The 20,198-nt window shown below is 40.7% G+C and overlaps 1 protein-coding gene across 2 annotated transcripts in view; it reads left to right on the top strand.

Moving 5' to 3' along the window:
• Positions 1-17,320, top strand: part of LOC139979245 (methyl-CpG-binding domain protein 2-like) — a 98,175-nt gene extending 80,855 nt beyond the window's left edge. For both annotated transcript variants that reach the window (XM_071990017.1, XM_071990016.1), the window contains exon 7: positions 13,785-17,320. The gene's annotated coding sequence lies outside the window, so the exon portion shown is untranslated. The remainder of the gene's footprint in view (positions 1-13,784) is intronic.
• Positions 17,321-20,198: the final 2,878 nt, after the last annotated feature.

The raw sequence follows: 20,198 nt of genomic DNA, 5'->3' as shown, positions 1-20,198 counted from the left end.
AGTGTCAATGTACTCACAAACAAGAGTACCTCAACCTCATACTTCATTTTGCAAATACTGAACAACAATCTTAATTCTCACGTTTGTCCTGATCCTTTCTGTAAATCCCATATTGAAACCCCTGGCAATATTCCTCACCCCTCTCTATCCCCCTCCCTATCTGTAATGAATTTTCACCAGAGGTTGTCTCCTTCCCCTTGTTCCTCTTCAATTGTCCCTTCCTTTCACTCTACATTTGCCCCATCCTTCCCCCTCCTCCTCTTATGCAGTGACATATGCCCTTTTCCACCATCTTATATTACATAGCAACACAATGTAATATCTGAATCTACAAATTAAACAAACCTGAAGAGTCTGTGTAGTACTATGCAATTACACAATACATTGCTATTAATTAACAATCAGATATCAACTAACAAATAGCATCTGTAATCAAATAATTTTGCAAGCTTTCATTTTGTTTATTTTGGACACTCAAAACATCAACATTGTTCATTTCCTTCCTTGCATTTATGTCCATAAAAATAACTTTCAACACACTTTAACCTTTTTCCTTTCTTTTTCCTTTTTTTTGTTCATGGTATGAGATTTTGAACTTCCTCTTCAGACCTTTTTGCTTTCTGTTTTGTTCACATTTTTAACCCTTTTATAATCTTATATGTACTCTATTGTCTGATCCTCGATAAAGCTGATCTGATATCACCATATGTCCTCAAAAAATCAAAATCACTTTATGAAAGGAAGGGTAAAAATGGCCCTTTGTGATTCTTTGTCCCAACCTTTTGCCGTATCTCATTAGCCTATGAGCTAAGCAGCTGTGGTCTTTGTTTGTTAGCGTACATGTACGCTTTGCCTGGTAGGTCACTGTTTGCCTAATAAAGCAACATTACTCACTCTCTCCTATGGCAGCATTGAGTGGTAGGGTGAAGCATGCATGCACACACTCACTGATCATGTCTGTGTGTCTCTTTGTTTCAGCCCAGGCGTAAGTTTGTATCAGCCAATCAGATGGCTGGATAGTATTTCTTTGTCTCTAGCTGACTGAGTCAGTCATCATCATGGCTGGTAGAGTGAGCTGTTATCTAAAGAGATAATTCTTATTTGTTGAAGGACAAATAGGTGCATTTGGGCTTGTTTGGAGATAAAATGCTTATCAATATACTGTCCTCACTCCAAGGAAACAGCTAGTCTTATAAATTATATTCTCTGTATACAGACTGTTTTGTAATAGAAATAAAGTTCCTATAGCTTTGTAAGAAGTATGGAAGGGGGTTTTCCATAATTTCACTATTTGGATTAGTTGTATATATTTGTATTACTCATACGACTGTCTGGAAGATATTGGGAGCTGTGTAGGATTGAATTAGGTATCATGGAGCAGTTGTAACTGACTATTCACCAAGGAGAGAGCATTTTTGACGTGTTAATGCACATGGAAAATGTTTGAGGCAAACTTAGTTACGCTGGAATGGTACGTGATTGAGCGATAGGGTGTGGTAATCTGAGGGGAGAAAAGAATGATGGCATTGCAACAATTTAGGATTGAGTTCATAGGACTGCATAATCTAGAATATTTAATTAAATGGCCTCAAAACATTTAGATGAGCAGTGTATCTATATGTGTGTGTGTTTTATGTATTAATGAAGGTTCAAAAATGATTGCATTGTTTCAAATTTCACAACATGTTGTAAATAGGATCAAGTTTGGATAATATTCACAGCATAGTTCGTACATCAGACTGTGCAAAGATTACAAGAAACTATGGAAGTGATACAGTTGAGCATTCCTTCTTCAGCAAAATAAATGTCCATACTTGTTTCTCCATCTCTGCATTTGTTCCTGTACTGCACCTTTATGGTCATAAACTATTGATATTATTGGAATTTTTTTGGGGGGGTAGGGAGGTGAGGGGGGCATATGTGGAGGGAATACAAAAGTTAGCTATTGTACATCCTGCAGTAGAATCTGAGAGAAGGGTGAGACATATTTGTTGGAATTAATTAAGAAGGCTCAGATGCGAAATGCAGCTATCATGTTCATCATTAACTACATTTTTCCATGATTTAACTCTACATTTGTGTTGCTTGTCACTTGTCAGTCTTCGTGTGCATGTGTTGTAAAACATCAGCCATTTGAAAGTCTTAAAAGTCTTGGGGCCTCCATGGCAACAACCCATGTGCCCATGATGCCCCCCCCCCCCGCCCTCACCACAACACACACAACCAACTAACACCTCACCACAACAAACACACAACTTACACACCAAATTCCCATTTATGTGTAGTGAAATGAGTTCAATTACAAACTACAATATTCATGTACTTGTAGAGTGCAGTATGTCCAAGCAGTAGAGGAATGCATAGGCCTACTACAGATGTATTTCCAAAGCTGATTTCACACCCCCACTGTACCCTGGATAACGGTGCCATCTCATTCGCTGCTATGTTATTGATGGTACATGTGTGTCCCTGGCTATGTGCGAGCATTACAGCTAGTACTGTGTTGTTTTCCAATCATAAAACCTACAGTATACAGTGTGTGTATTTACAGTGCTTTCTGTCTAACCATTCTCTATCATACTAAGCACAGTGTTGTGGCTAATCAATCAGTTGAATATTCATACTGAGAATTTTGAAATGGCATATATGAGCAAGACCTAAATAAATTGTGAAAGCTGGACACATATATATCTAATTAGCTTCCCTAGAGTGATACAGATATTCATCGTGTTAAGTGTATTTACTTCGTTCCCCACTTACCTGTCTCCCCACAACCTATGCACCGCATTCTACCGTGTCTAGAATGCCCTGGTAATCTTTTAACACTGTACACCCTCACTGGCCCAAATGGCCTTCCTTCATTTTTCTACCCACAAAGTGTCTCAATGTGTTTTTCGGAGTTTGAAAAATTTTCGCGAAATTCGCCCGGATTACCTTGGATTTATACTCTAGAAGTTTCCTATCAGGACTTCGGCACTTCCAAGGATCTTTTCCAGCCTGATAAGTATCCTTTTCTTGTAGGGAAGGGTGTTTTTGGGGGCTGTTTTTAGTGTACACTCTCGCCCATGCGTTCGTTTTTTCTTACGTAACGTTTTTAGGGTAACAGGTAGTAGCTCTGCGAGACTACTTCGTTCGTTGCCTATACCGCCTTGTTTACGCGGATAGGCATATATTTTCGTAGGTACATGTTTCAGCTTTTCTTACTTTAAAAGTTAATATGTTTTGCTTGTTTCATGTACCTTCGTTACTTCTTACGCTTTCGTGTGGGTTTTCCCTTTGTAGCGTAATTTGTAGCGTTGCCTATACCGCCTTGTTTACGCGGATAGGCATGTTTTTCCGTATGTACATGTGTTTCAGCTTTTCTTACTTAGCATAAGATGTTTTGCTTTCATGTACTTCGTTAATTTTTACGCTTTCAGTGTGGGTTTTCACTTTTGTAGCGTAGTTGTAGCCACGTTCCGATATCTCCTAACTAGTCGAGATAGTCGGCTCGTTTTGTTGTTTTTCATGTTAAGACGGGAGTATCCTTGATTTCATATATTGTTGTATATTTTCATGTTTCCTCCAGTTGTTGCTACGTGCGCTCCCTGAGTCTCATGACTTGGGGTGTACCTCGTAGCCTTGTTCCCCCCTCCGCTGGTTCGCGGTTAGGGGGTTCTCTCCCTTATATACTTGTTTCGTCCTTTTACAAGTTTTCGATGCATATATGTTTAGTTACGTTGCTTCCATATGTCGGAAGTGTTTCTCCTTGTAACGTATCTTGTATGCCGCGAACTCCTATCCAATACTAGGCGGTTCGATTACGTTGTTGTTGTTCTTGTTTGAACCTTCATATATTTGTACATATTTTCATGTTCTCCATGGGTTTCGCTACTCGTGCACCTCCTAAGTGTCGGGAGTTTTCACTTGGGGCGTATCTCGTAGCCTTGTTCCTCCCTTCCCGCTCTGTACGCGGATAGAGGGGTTCTCTCCCTTGTATACATGCTTCGTCCTTTTCCTTCATGTATTCTAGTTACGTGTTCGCTTCTAAGTGTGGGAAGTTTTTCACTATTGTAGCGTACCTTGTAAGCCGCGAGCCTCTAGCGGGGCGCGTTGTTTTGTCACGTAACTTTACTCTCTGTTAGCTTACTCCCACCCTACTTCCTCCTTATAGTCGTTCCGTTTGATACGTTAGACTATTTGCCGTTAGTCTCTCCTTAACGTGGGTTTCTCAGACATGTCTCGAAGCCACCTTAAATGTGTGAACTGTTCCGAGACCTCTGTCTAGTCTGTTTTGTTTTCACACCAGACAGTGGCAGCACATCGACACCTGGCTAGCAGGCCGGGACAGGTTAGATCTATCACCAAACCCACAGTTCCCCTGGAGGGAATCGGAGGAGAGACAGGAGATGAAGAGGAAGTGAGAGAGTTGGTGGGAGTTGAGATGGAGAGAGGCCAGGAGAGGGCCGGAGAAGAGAGAGAGAGAGAGAGAGATGGAGATTTGCCACCCAAGGTGCCGGCGTTGTCCGGATGTACCACCAAGGGCTAGGGCAAGGGCAAGGCTCAAGGCCAACCAAAAGCCCATGTGAGAGAGAGAGAGATGCAGATTTGCCACCCAAGGTGCCGGCGTTGTCCGGATGTATCACCAAGGGCTAGGGCAAGGGCAAGGCTCAAGGCCAACCAAAAGCCCATGACAAAGACGGCCAGAGCGGACAGTCCGTCCGGGTCGCAGAGAGCGGCACCCGTTGTGGTGTGCGCAAAGAGAGGGGCTCCGGAGAGCCAGGGTCCGGCGAGACCTCAGAAGGAGCCCGGAACAGACGTTCCCCTCCGACCCAAGGAAGGCTAGGCTCAAGGCCAATAAAAAGCCCTTTAGAAGTTCCGACCGGAACGGACGGAATGTCCGGGTCGAGGAGAGTGGTACCCGGCGTGGTACGCACACAGAGATAGGCTCCGGGAGCCCGAGTCCGGCGAGAGAGGCCGGAGGAGAGAGAGAGAGGAGAAAGAGATATTGCCCCCCAAGGTCCCGGCACCGTCCGGATTCTATGACCAAGGGGGAAGGCAAGGGCAAGGCTCAAGGCCAATAAATAGCCCATTTGAAATTCCGACCGGAATGGACAGAATGTCCGGGTCGAGAGGAGTGGTACCCGGAGATGGGCTCCGGGGGCCCGGGTCCGACGAGACCACGGGTCCAGCGAGACCTCACAGGGAGTGCGGAACCGAGGTTCCACTCCGGATCCCAGGAGTCGGTCCCGGAGCCGGGAACCGATGAGTTCAACAACTGCTGGGCCCCCAGAACGGGGTAGTAAGGGCAAACGCCCAATCCGAAAGGAAAGCCGGCTGGAGCGAGGTCCCCACGGCAAACGGAGATATACTTATCCCCAGCCTCAAAGTTAATCCCGCCTCCAAGAGGGGGAAGAGTCTCTTTCATCAGGGGAGTGTTGCCCCCCGGAACTAGCAGCTTGAGCTGCGACGACAGGTTCGAATCAATTGCGGAAAGACACTGCAATCGCTACACCATTTATCATTACACATCCCGAATGTGTGTTTAAAGAGTACCAGCAGAAACCAGGACATGACATAGATTTCCTGTGCATTCATGGGTCATATTCTCCTCGCTAATTATATTTCTCTCTCGTTATAATTCATCGCCATATGTCTAGGTTTGAAACCTTGCTTATGTTTTGTTGTTTAAAACGCTGGTGGAACCCCCTCCAGAGCATGTTAAAATGCGCAAACTGAAGCGATTCTAGTACAGTCTCGTTACTTAGTACCTTGGCAACCTGCCAAGAAGAGAACGTTCTCGAAGCTTGGCAAAGTGCCAGGAAAACGAAGCCTTCCAAGAGTCTTGGCAAACTGCCAAGACAATATTCCCGCGCTGTGTATTTGTTATGAGAGGAGGGGGGCCAAGCAGTCACCTGGATTGACACGTGTAAGCTCAACGTTTGCTGCAAAGAGCTGTCGACTACGTGAGCCATCCCATGGAATAAACCTCTCTCTCTTTTTTTTTTTTTTTTTTTTTTGGGTGAATTTCCAAGACAAACGCGTTAGTAGTAAGTTGGAAAAGGGGTAGGATAAAACCCCAACAAAGGTACAAGCGCTAACGCGCTCCGAGCATACAGTATGCGCTTCGTGAATAATGTTCGATGTTCCGACATTTTAAGCACAGTAGCATTTCGTAGCACCTGATAGCCTAGTCGTGGCTATGCGCTAGGTGGTTTCAATAGGAAGTTGGATACTTCTACTGTACTACACTACGAAATTGACACGTCTCGACATGGAGAGATTTGAGGAGTAACGGGTACGTTATCATAACATTTATTACGTGTTTATTACGTTAAATGTGGTGTGGTAAAAACGTCGACATAACGTTTCTATGAGATATTAATGTTGTATTAATGTTATATTATTGTCTTAACGTAAATCGTTTTGAAATATGAGCCTGAAAACGTTTTCGGTGACATACCTCTTACACCACTAATAACGTTGTCATAACAAAACACTACATGCTTAGTAACGCTTTTGTGTTTGCTGAGTAACTCCCCGGGCTCCGTTAAGCAGCCAGGGATTTATGAGGTGGATTTTCTACAAACCCACCCTCTCACCATCTTCTCAGCCCCTGTTGGGAGTTTGTTTCTGATGAGTAGGTCTATAGCTCAGTTAGCTCAGGGTTAAAGCCTTTCACTCATAAGGTCCCCGATTCAGGCCACCCCAAGATTAATGTATGTTGTCCAGCTACAGAGTTGTTGACTTTTCATAATCATGGACGTTAAATTTGTATGTAAGAGACTGACTTCAGTCAGCTTGCAGCTTGGTTAAGCCAGTGAGGCTTCTTCTCATGTTCCTACTTGCAGGATGATCCTAAATACGTTCTTAAATACATACATATAATTGTAGGAGTCACATAAACAGTAGCATTGTAGCTTTGTTTAAGATTCTGATGAAGCAAACTATCCATTCAGTACTCAGTCTCATTTTTTGTAGCAGGGTAGCATTGTTTAAGATTCTGTACTCACTCAGCAGAGTGAGATTCTGTACCTTCAGTACTCATTTTTAGAGAGTACTGTGGTCAAGTGGTGAAGGCAGTGGACTGGTGATCTAAGGCTTGCAGGTTTGAGTCCTGGCCGGATCATTCAGTTGTTTCCTTGGGCAAGGCACTTTTTCGTCAGTGCAGCTTCCCATCCAGAAGATACTTGTCTCTATGCTTGACAGGTTTTTCGTTGACCGGAGTAATATCGTTAGGCGCCTCAGGCATCATTATCTTTCAATAGGTCTACGCCTTTTCTTTCCCCAATATTATGATTTATATTTTTAGCATGGAAAGAACCTCCATTAAACCTCCCTACAGGGTACAGCTTAGCATCATCAGGACATTCCTTTTCTTCAGAGTTTCCTGATTGCAACGGGTTGATAACTGAAGGAGTCATCAACGGTACTGTGGTACTGAATCAGTACTGCGAGTGCGGCTGTCCTGCAAGCGCTAACAAGGTCACCAAGCAGGCCGCTGTCCTTGACTTCTTTAGCAGCAGATACACAGGGTTGGGCTCTCTGGAGCCCTCCGGCGCCCAGGTACGGGGCTTTTGACTATCATCCTCTCAGACAACACGACGGTGGTAACATACTGTAGCTACGTCAACAGACATGGTGGCACCAGGTCAGAGAGATATTGTCGTCTGGCAAGGGAGACCCTCACCACAGCTACAGAATCTGGCATGGCCCTACAAGTCTCTCAGATAGCCAGAAAGGAGAATGTGATGGCCGATGCTCTGCCCAGGGGACAGCTCCACCCTGACGAGTGGACCCTTTTGCAACGAACATGAAGTAGGTTTTTCCACATGTTCAGCAGACCTCTGATAGACCTGATTGCGACACAGGGCAACAATGGGCGGCTCATCTTTGTTCAGGCGGCCCACCCGCAGGCCTTCCACATAACGCCAGGTCCCTGTCGCGAAACGGACCGGAAGCTTACATCTTCCCCCTCTTGGCATGGTCAGCCATCATAGTGGCCCCGCTGACCCCGGTTCGGGCAAAAGTTATCCAGCTCCTAGCGGACGAGCCAGCGATCCTGCCGGACAAACCACAGTCAGTTGTCCCATAGACGGGGCGCTGGCTCACCCGGACAGCAAGGGCCTACAATTAGGTGCCGGGAAATTGTCTGGTGTTTCCTTAGACAGAAAGGACTTTGGCCGCCAGAGTGAGAACAACCTTGGTACTTACGTTTTCTGCCTACGGAGATTCGGAGTATGCCGAACGAGACAGACTCTGCCTACCATGGCCTTTCTAACCTTGATCGCCGACTCCTTACCCACACTGTTCCAAGAAGGGAGGCAGGGTTTAGACGATCAAAAACTTTCGTTCGGCTGTTGCCGCCTTCCATCAGGGGCTTCCCCTACGGCTCCACGCCAGGCAGCAACTGCTCGCCTTGACTAAGGTGCCTTCAGTCCTACGGTTTGTGGGGTGCTGATAGTTCTCGACCCCTCCTTCGCTAGAACCAGGTTTGGGCTCTCCTACCGGGAGACATCATCATCCCAGAGATCAAGACCTTCTCTTTGATCCCCGAGGACAGACTACAGTATGGTTTCCCATTAGGGCACTGAAGTGGTACCTCAACAGAACACAAGATCTCTTGGGTACTTCGACATCTCTGTTCTTCCTCCTTCGAGTGCCCCACTCAGCAGCCTGGGAGGATACCTTGTCCCGCTGTTTGGTGGAAGCCGTCCGCCCTCTGGCTACAGGTCCAGGCAGATCCATGGCTCACAACAGCAGGGGTTTCACTGCTTCTACAGCCCTGTTCGCAGGTTTTCCAATAGTGGACATCTGCAAGACGACGGCGTGGAAGACTCCAATCGCTTCGTCGCCTGCTACTTATCGGACATATCACAGGCCGATTTGGCTTTGGTCGCTCGATGATACGAGCTCCGGGGGTCCCACCCCTCGGGCCTCCCACCATCGGACAGTGCCACTCGGTGCATAGGTTGTGGGGAGACAGGTAAGTGGGGAACGAAGTAAATATTATAAAACTTACTGGTTTATATATTTACGAGTGACCCACTTACCTGTCTCCATTTCCCGCCACCCTCCCCCGAGGGAGGTGGGACGCAGCCGGACGGGGGAGCGGTCGTTCGACCTGACTCATGACTCCTCGCGTTTCGTCGATAGACATCGCCACCCCCTGGGTCGCCTGCGGCTACTTGTCTATCGGTGGGTGTTGTTTCCTTAGTTCGGTTTACCAGGTTACTCTTTACCATCTAAGGTAGTATGGGCCTCGTCCCCTTGTTCACTTAGGCCTCTGTAAGTGTAGGGGGAGGCACGCCTACGGGGTGACGGAGGGCGGACCCCCACCCCAACTGTTCAGGGTGGGCTCCACCCTCCGCCTGGAGGCGTCAGCAGTTTTTGTTAGCGTTAGATTTTTCCTTCTCGGCGAGCTCGGCGGGTGGCAGGGTTTACCTGCCACCCTCCCCGAGGTCGCGTCAGGGGCCACTTTGTGGGAAAGTGGTCTCAAAATGAAGGAAGGCCATTTGGGCCAGTGAGGGTGTACAGTGTTAAAAGATTACCAGGGCATTCTAGACACGGTAGAATGCGGTGCATAGGTTGTGGGGAGACAGGTAAGTGGGTCACTCGTAAATATATAAACCAGTAAGTTTTATAATTTATCCAACAGCTATGTACCCTTATATTTCATTGGCTTTGTTTTTTTACTGGTTCTTTCCTCCAATGTTGTTTTCTTTTCTTTGTTTGTTGATCCAACAAGAAATTTGGAGGTCACTGCCTTCTAAATCTACAGCAATTTCTTCTAGTCAAGTGGATATAACCATATTATATACAATTGATCTTTATTTAAAGTTCATAGAAATTGTTATTAAATTTGTGTTTCAATTTTCATACTTTTATGCTTAATTTCATCTTTACTAGTGTGATTTTGGTCAACTTAAAGTAGCAGATACTCCTGTTTTGCAGTGGTCACGTGCTGGGCACCAGCAGATTGTAGCAAAACGCAATGCAAATTACAACTGAAAAGTGATTAATATCCAGAACATTCTAGATCATTTCTTGACTGCCGTGTGCATCTTTTTTACAGGACTCTTTCTCCCTGTCATAAGTATTGAGGTTGGAATTATATCTATTTATTTTGTTACATTAATTCAGCAATTTAAAACATAAATACCACACTAGTAATCTGGCTAATTTATTTCATTAAACCATGTAATGGCACAACATTGATGTCAGAGGTGGGATGAGAGAAAACTTACATTCATCTATAGTTCAGATGCCTGAAGAGAAAAGCGTGTCATTAAATAGTTGGCTTCATGAAGCCATAGGTTAGGAATATTTATTAGGACACATCACCAATAATGGACATTCTGGTATTTTTGTGCCCCTTAGTTCATGATTTAACAGATATTTGCAACACCAGATTAAAGCTTACTAAAACAAAAAACATTTTAAATGCTTCAATTGATTTATCCAAACTAATTTTGTCCTATGTCAGTAATTTTAATTATTCCCATAAATTAAGATATATCAAACTAGCAATTCGATCACAAAATATGCTTACAAAATATTGTCATTGTTTATCTAACAAATTTTGTGTCCCATATATACTGATGACCTTCAAACCATTGACCTTGTTACTGTATCATGCAATGAATAAATTAATAAATAACAGTTGATTTGATATATCGGGTATGCAATCATCATCATTTGAGTTCAGAGGAATCCTATAGTGGTATAGTGGGTTCCTTCTTAATGACCAAGTAAGCTCTTCCATATATAGATCCTCCTGAAGAGATTCCAACAGGAGTATCTTTATCTCTGTGCTAACTATTGAATAGTCTCACAGTAAGAAAGGATTAGTGTTTGTTGTAATGTATATATAGTGTTGAAATGTAATGATGTCACACACACTTCAGTCTCTTTACCAGCTGTTTGTCTCTCTTGTGGTCTTCTTTCACCCCCCCCCCCCTCTCTTTCATTTGCTCCTATTGGTCAGGTTTTGAAAGCTTACTTAAAGATAGCATCTATGGTCAAAGTAAATCCTCTGTCCATTCTATAAAGGTGCACCTTAAAAGCTTCTTTTCTCCAAGGAAATGTTGGATTGTTTGGGGAGGTCTTTATTGTTCAACTCTCAATGTGAAGATTTTTCTCCCCCCTATTAATTAGAAAATCCTCTTGATAGAAAACAAATTGTAGACCTTGATTGTTTGTTGGTGAGGTACTTCAAAGGGCTTCCAATAGAATGTATTGTTGGAGTCTATGGGTTGTTCTCTGACAGTGTAAAAATCCTAGCTCTCACACTGGATTGCACTGCAGGGACTTAGAATTGCTTGGTATAGGAGGCATAATGTGTTTGGTAACTATAGTGACAACCAAAAGTAGGTAACTGGCTTGCATTTCCAAGTCCCTTTGCAGTATTACAAACCACCGCACATACTCTAGAATGTATAATGGGTAGTTGGCTACTCATCTTCAAATTCAAACCGGAGCAATTCCTTTCAGTTTAACACAACTCAAAGCACTTAACTTAAATGAGACACAAATCCAACCATTGGAACTTAGATAATATGACAGAGATGTTATGGTGAACAAATAGCTGGAAAAAAAGTTACTTGCAAAAACCTTTGAGATATCCTAGTTTGAAAATAATATAGAAAGAAAAGGCAAGGGAATGCAAACTGTATTTACTTCACTCCTCTCTTACCTGTCTCCCACTCCACATCTGCACTTTTCCATCTACCTAACTACACATTGGAACGTTTTAGCACTGCGCCCTCGCTCCCTGGGCACTGCCCACTAACATCTCCTTCCAAATCTACCATTCAGGAAGAACGTTACCAATTTTCGTCAGCAGAATTTGCTTTAATGATTTGGATAGTTTTAAGATCCTTATGGCGCTAGGACATCACAGATTGTCAAGATGACATTACAGAGATCTCTATACTGTAAAGACAAAGATGATTGTGGGGATTGCTTCTATGTTAAGTTTTAATGGCCTTAATTCAAACCCAGATATTTCAGTGTCTGGGAAAAAACTTTTAGAACCAGATCTACCCTCCAGGAAAGCTACTTTTGTGAAATAACTAACCCTTTTTTAGGATTCCAAAATATTGGACTAATACTGATGTCATTTTAAAAGCGATGTTTTGGGCTGATTTTGATCAATTTCAATCAATTTCTTAAGACAGCTTTAAACTCAAATCCTATCATAATATATAGAGCATTATAGCGTGACAATTCAATTTTCTTTTTTCAAACGATGATAATAAAGTCGAAAATTTGGAAGTTTTCCAACTTGGCCCTTTGCATGAGATTGCAAAGCACTATGAAAAATTGTGTGGGAGACACGTTCTTGAGAACAGAATTGAATTGATTAATCATTCAATTACTAACTTACCTGGGAGTGGCAGATAGCTGAGGTATATGTACTGTTCATTCCTTCTTAATACTGTTCATTCATCGTGTTAATGATACATATCTTTTAACCATCATGCAGTGATTGTTCAATCCGTATGAATATACCATTCTTCTGTTTTGGACACGTACAGCAAAAATCAATGTCCACCAAGTTCAAAGCACCGTTTTATGTTGTTACTATTGGATAGACTTGAATCCCAGTTTGAAACGGCTGCTTACAACTTTCCAGCCCTTTTGTTTAACAGTCTGTAATAATTGCCAGCGTAACTGTACCACATGATACTCTGAGTGACCTTTCAAAGGTAGCCTCGTGATTGGTCGAGAGACAAGGATGGCATCTCTCGCACTAGTTTGATTTCCAAGTCATTTGAGCTATTGCAAATGACAAATCTGTTTCAACTCGTATGCATCCCTGGATGATGATGATAATGATGACAATAACGCTGTATGGAGGAGGTGCCCTTGTAATTATTCCATTTCGCAGAACTCTCCGATGGTGGCGTTTGTTTTGATCTCATCATTTCTGTGACTCGTCCAGATATGAGATATATCGATATTAAATAAGAAAAAATTGATTTGTTTACTGGTAGGAGAGAAGTTACATTTGTTGTAGATTTAAAGTGTGGCTATTTGTAGTGTCAATTGTTGGATGATTTTACCAGAACGAAGAGTGAAAAGTCTCGGTTGTTGTCTTCAGGAATTTAGCAGTGATGGATTTAAAGATTGGCTGACCACATCGGTGGACGGCATTGGATTTCCCTGTAGAATTGTAGTTACAATTTACACAATGGAATAAATATATTAGTCTGTTATGGTTCAATTAGTAACAATAAATTAGTAAATCTACGTGTTCATTGATCCCTATTGCCTATTTTTGAGATCGGTGTTTAGAAATTATGACTATACCAAACATTTTAATGTTCAGTCAATTTTGGACAGCATTTTCTGTATCAGAGCACTTGTTATAATCATTCTCTCACCCTGCAAGCACATCAAAATTCAATCTCTGTTGTTTATCTTTAATAGTATGAAGAATTATCTAATCTGATCTCATGTCACTCTTTGAGAATTATTCCAATATGCTCAGAGTAAATGACAATTCTGTTTCAGGTAAACATCTGTTTTAGAGACTTTTAACAAGTCTGGGTTGCAAGCACCTTCAGTTGCCTTAAAAGACTTTATTGCCCTCAGAAACAAAGAAGCTGCTATGCCTTGGGGGTATACTCAATCAAGAGGACCCTTGATCTTAGATTCATCAAACTCGGGACGGACATCTCTGATGATTCAGTATAAACTGTATAGCAACGATTTATACAAAGTTACAAACGCAATTCCTCATTTCCCTTAACCTTTACAAAATTAACTTATCATATTATTATTTCTTTTTGTCTTTGCAGATACCACTTATCATGGTAGTGACGGGGAAAGGGAAATTGGCTTGAAGGCTTCACCGTTTGGGGTAGCACCTGGTCTTCTAGAGAAGAAGGAACTGTATGGTCACAAAGATACTTCTTGGAATGACAGCAGCAAGTTACCATCCAGCAGATTCCGATACTACAACTCCGTTAGAATCCTTCACCACCTTCTGATGAATGGAGTTAGTGATGTCCGGATCAGTTCCTCCTCATCTATCTCCATCTCACTTTATCCTCCAGTCCTGAGAGTTTGGTGCCAGAGTGTCAATTGATGATATGTATTGATTACTTTCAGATGGATCAACTTGCCCTTATGGTCGATACTGTCAATATATGGTTTGGAGTATTTTGTTCTCTCCTCAACAGCTATCTATATATCAGTATCATTTAATTCAGTGTTAGGTACCAGAGTATTCATCGCTGTGTTGATTATCATCATATCCATCAATCAATCAATCAATAGATGAAAGGTTTTGGGTGGTTAGGTCGTCTCTTTATCTATTACATGTCATGTTAAGTTACCCAATAGGATGTTAATTGCTATATTGATTGTAAACAAATCAATCGATACATGGGAATCAGTAATCATTTATACTAACTCACATCTGCAGAGGAACAATTTGTGGATGGTTTAGGCCTTCTCTTCGTCATCTATATATTCATCTCTCTATCCTCATTTTGAGAGTCAAGTATCAGATAAGTAATTGTTGTAGTGATTATTTTACCAAGCAATGAATGCAATGACATATGTAATTAGTGATATAGGTCAATTTGAGAATGAATTTTGATGGATCAATTATTCATCAGAGGCATAGGTTATTTGCAATAGAATCCCGCATTTGAAACGATTATATCTTGTGGAATTGAGTGAAACTATTTAATTTGCAGGCAGTGGCAGTAACATCAAGACTAAAGCTGAAATCCTCCCCTTCTGATTTTTATCCACTCCTTTAGGAGGTTAAAGAGCATGTAAGAGTTGTCTGATGGAGTGGTTGTCAGTTCTGAAATGTTTCAGATGTCTTTTTACTGAACTAAACTTGGCAGGGAACTAGGAAGCTGAAACTGATATAACATTATTGGTGCTGTACAATCTGGACAAGAATTTGAGATATTCCAATACAGTGAAAACTGAATTTTTTTAACAGTAACTACTATGTTGTTTTTTTACCCCCTTGTATGGTTGTATGGTTATTGAATGAAAACTTACCTTACATGAGAAAGTGCAGGATCAGTCGCTGAAGGATCATAAATTCCAGGAATACCCTTGGAGCTGTTTCAGCACCAAAAATAGTTTACAAAGAAACCTGTAGGGAGTTGTTGATAATAACAAGAATTTATGTAGGCCTAGTAGTATTTTTTTTTTAACAACAAACCACTTACTATCTTACATCTATGTTGCAGTCTCTGTCACTAGATGCAGCACGGTTAAAATACCCCCAATTCTATGCTGAATAAATTCACATCAATTGTTGCCTAATGTGTTTGATTACGAGATTAATCTATTGTAGTATAAATGATGGTTGGAATGATATCTAGCTCTGCTCACTGGCATCTCCTGATTAATATGAAATCTGACCATTCCATTTAACTCAAAACTTGTAGAAGTTGTCTTATCAAATCATATTCATCCATAACCAGTTCAGATGGAAATAAAGTATAGAGAGAGAAGCATGGATTATCCAGACCCTGGATTATTAAGTACCCTAGATATGTATTGAACCATCCATAGTGTGTTTCCACTGAGCATGAGGTTTTAAGTAATAATGAAGTTTGATATTTGCTTGCACATGCACAGTTATACCACACAAAATGACACCAGCAGACAGACAGTGTTGAATACTGAATGACTTTATCTGCTATATGTATGTATGTACGTATGTATGTATGTATTTTAGATCCTCCTGCAAGCAGGTACTGCAGCTGTACTGTACTTCAGCCCTATAAAATATCCTGGCATACATTGACATTGTATGGCCCTTTACAGAACAGAAAGTTACAGCAAGGTACCGAAAGCTAGATCTTCCCAGACCTCTTTCAAAGGCAGACGAAGACCTCTGATCACGACTTAATCATTCATGTGCTGCAAATTATACTGTATGTATATATTACTAAAAGTGAAATTGCAGACATTTCTTGAATATTAGTGAACAGTGTCATCTTTGTCAGGATTCGAGGAGCTTCACAATGGAAAGTACTTGTATCGAAATCATGACTAAGATTGAGTGAAAAATGCATTTGTTGATATTTGGATTAATATATCTATCCACAGTGGAATTACCACATGGAAAATAGCTCAAATTAAAGTATTAATTCTCTCTTTTTTTTTTAATTATCAGTTATGAATGACTTGCTGTGGTTGATATACTTGTTATCAGCTGTCTCTCTTAATGTTTTCAAGATGTACATATTTTACATATTTTGTCATCAATTCTCTTCAAAGCCCTGGTATTTAAAATATTCTTGCAATATTGACTCAAACTTTCACCTTTAAACTCCTGCCAACCCTCTAGTGCAGTGGTGGCTATTTTGTGACCTGGGAAAAGAAGAGTCTACCAGGAAGCGTGAGGGGGGTGAGGGGAGAGGAATCAAGGAACCTCACCCCAACTTTGAGAATTTTGTTATGGTTAATAAAGGATATGTTGTTGCCAAATGATGATATTTTTGAAAACCTCTTTAGCGCATGTCCATAAGCAAGATGGTGTTTTCAACTAATGTTGTGGAAAATGTATCTCTTCCATGTAAGTGTCACACTGTCCCCCCCTGCTTCTCCATTTAAGTGTCACAGTCTCCCCCCCCCCCCCCCGCATTAACGAGAAAAATGCTTACAAACATAAAACAGCTTTTATCAGTCGGGTCACTGATTCCTGACAGTGTTTACAGAATATATTATTAAAGGAGAATTACAAAACAAAGATTGCAATTTTTGTTAACTAATATACACCAGGGTATTAGCTTACTAGCTCTTTGCACCAGAAGGAGTGTTTAGTATGCAGTAAATCTATACCAGTCTGGATCACATGCAATTCAACATTTTCATCTACTTTGTACATTTTTTATGTGGGGAAAGAGATGTTGATTTACATTCAAGTAAGTTAATGAACCACGTTGTTGTGATATTTTGGTATCCACTAGTAACATAATTGATAGAAATCATCTCTGAGAGGTACTTAATGAGGTCGAGTGATAATAAGCTACCTTAATTTAAGACTAGATATATGCTCTTATTTACTTGCAACATAATGAACACTGCTGAAGGTACATTTGCATAGATACATGTTTATTCATTAACTGTAACAGCCACAGATCTTAATTATTTTTACAGTAGAGGAGGAAGCCAAGCATATGTGTGAGGTGGGGGGGGGGTGAGAGGGTGGGGGTGGATGGATGGGGTTCTGTATCTTTTCATCACTCTTTTTTCATTACAAAGGAAGAATATTTAAATAACATGTTTTCTAATGGAAAGTATAACTCATGCTTCTAAATTTTCTAAATAAACTGTTTGGAAACATTTAATGTGACTTGATTGCGTATTGTCATATTTATCTTTTTCTTGCTTCGAGCAAGATGTGTGTACTCTCCTCATCTCCCCAAGCATAGCACACTAAAAGTATTTGTTATTTGTCACCAAAAACAAATCACTTTTTAGATCTTCAAGTTTTAAATACTTCTACATACAACAGTCCCATGTTTGAAGTTTGTTTTTGGTGGATTATCTAAACCCATTTAACTTTATTAGATGACTATGTAGGCCTATACCTTTAATATCTTCCTGCACCCACAGTATGTCTCCCCTCCACAATTTGACTGCTGTTTGACTATTAAGATATGTATTTATAGTTCTCATAACATCCTTTGGCCACGGCTACACCATCACGTAGATCAGTTCATTGTATATAGACGAGTGCCCGATACTGGTAATGACTTTACCATAGATCGTAAATGCTGACTTGGGTTAAGTGATTCGTGACATGACTAACTTCTCATTACACAGGCTGGCGTGCTGGTGTATTATGCAGTCTGTCTGTCTGTATATATATGTGTGTGTGTGTGGCCTTCTAGTGGGCTATCATCATCAACTCTATATTAAACAAGGAAGATATGCTTCATTTCAAGAAAAGTCCATAGAGGCAGAGAGCTCGGTTACATATGAGTAGGTAACAAATGATAAAAACAGTTTGCAATATTTCATTTTCAAGCGATGCATGACTGAGATGGAGTTATGAAAAAGCGTGACATTCCATTAATACACCAGTAAATGATCTGATAAAATAATAGTAAGATCCAAATGCTGCTGCAAATTGTCCTCCCCCCCCCAACTACCCTGCTCTCTACCTCCTTCCCTTCTGACCTCCAATTTCCCCTCTAGTCCAATAAACTCCAATTCTGTAAGCCCTGTTTTGCAATGTACTTGTTAATGTGGAATTTATTTAGTATGTTCAGATAGAATACATATACATTAAATTACAATATAACATTTGTAAACATACTATATATATATACAAATATATATATATATATATATATATATATATATATATATATATAAATATATATATATAAATGTGTGGGTGTGTACATACATACCATACTTGTAGTATGAGTACAACAACATTAGTATGAGTACAATAGACTTCCCCTTGATATGAGTATATGCTGGCTCTAAGCACCATGCAGTAAGAGCACTTAATATTGTACTAGTTCCTATACAACTACAAACATATATGTAGGTATGTCATATATATATATATCTATATAAACATGTACAGGAACTAGTATTGTTCGATACAGGTGACAAACGCCTACAGTGGAATTACGACCTTCCTTACCAGTTTCGAACCTCTGGACATACAATCAGCGTCCATAGCCTAGTGGTTAGGGTGTCCGCGTACAGAGCGGAAGGCCCGTGGTTCGAATCCCGGTGGAGGCTGAAAGTTTTTTCACTGTTCTTGATTTTCCAACTCATTACGATTTTCATTTATATATATATATATATATATATGTATATATATATATATAAAAACATATATATATATATATATATATTTTTATAAATATATGAGAATAAGTTGAGACTAGTGGAACACCAGTAGTTGTTACTAAGAGGTTTACGCGCTGAGCAATCATCAGACAATTTGTGTTTGTCTGACGAGTTGTCTGATGAATGCTCAACGCGTAAAACTCTGAGTAACAACTACTAGTGTTCCACTAGTCTCAACTATACTTAGCTCTGTCCACCAGACATGGAGCACTGTGCGCCTAAATAGACGCCAATCAACCAACGTTTATATATATATTTTTATACATTGAGCACTATATGCCCAATAGACTACAGCAATTGCTATATTATATATATATATATGCACACACATACACACACACATAGGTATATTCATACATTCACAATTAACATCCCAAACAATTTCATGTTACTTAAATATGCTAAATGCATTACCATTAAACTGATCTGGCATGTGATCAGGCATGTTTGATATTATTTGAGGTTGAATACCAGTGACCTGATAAGTATCATGAAGCAGTCAGAATAATTGCCTTGGCAATGTGCTGCCTTCCACAGGAAGTGAAAGCCATCCACAGGACCGACTTAACCATTAACTCAACCTTGAATACTGCTTTGGAAGTGGAAGGATGCAAACACTCTTCCCATCTTAACCAAAACGGAAGTAACACCAACAAAAGAAAAACAACCGTTCTGTCAATGCTCTGTATATTCTTACGTGGTTGTAGGGATTTGATAATTCTCTGATGCAGCAACCTCATCCTGTTTTTAGGGACTTTAAGTTCATTTATTAGTCTGACCTTATGAGTTTTTCTTCACAATTTTACCTTATGCAGCATTTTGAGGTGATTTAAAGAAAGAAAACAAAAACACTCATATTATTGGAATGTTAAATCCTTTCATGTACATTATTAGCATGTATATAATCAACTTTTCTTACATGTTATTAACAATATCATTAAATATTACCAAAAGTAGAAATGGGTACTTTTTATTATCAAAAAGAGGCACTTTTGGTTATGGAAAGGAGCACTATTCAGGACTTTACACAAAGCTGGAATCATTTTTGATTCCCGGTCGGAAGGAAGAAGGAATCTATGCATTGGTGATGTTGTGTGCGTGACTGCGTGTGTACTTGTTTTTGTATTCTGATGAAGGAATCCCAAGTCCTCAGATGCCATTGCAGAAGAATCACCACGTCCTCAGAAGAATTCTATTGTTCAGCGGTATTGTTATAGTTGGGGTACATGCATATTTGAACAATGGAAAAGACGATGGGGTCTTCAGCCTGAATGTAAAACATGTGGGTGTGTATGTGTCACTTGCTTGTAAACACTGTAATTAACTCAAAGTTCGTGGAGGATCAACTTGGAATGTGG

This window comes from Apostichopus japonicus, chromosome 13 (genome assembly GCF_037975245.1).
Source record: "Apostichopus japonicus isolate 1M-3 chromosome 13, ASM3797524v1, whole genome shotgun sequence".
NCBI classification, from domain to species: Eukaryota; Metazoa; Echinodermata; class Holothuroidea; order Aspidochirotida; family Stichopodidae; genus Apostichopus; species Apostichopus japonicus.
This window is presented reverse-complemented; position numbering and strand designations above follow the sequence as displayed.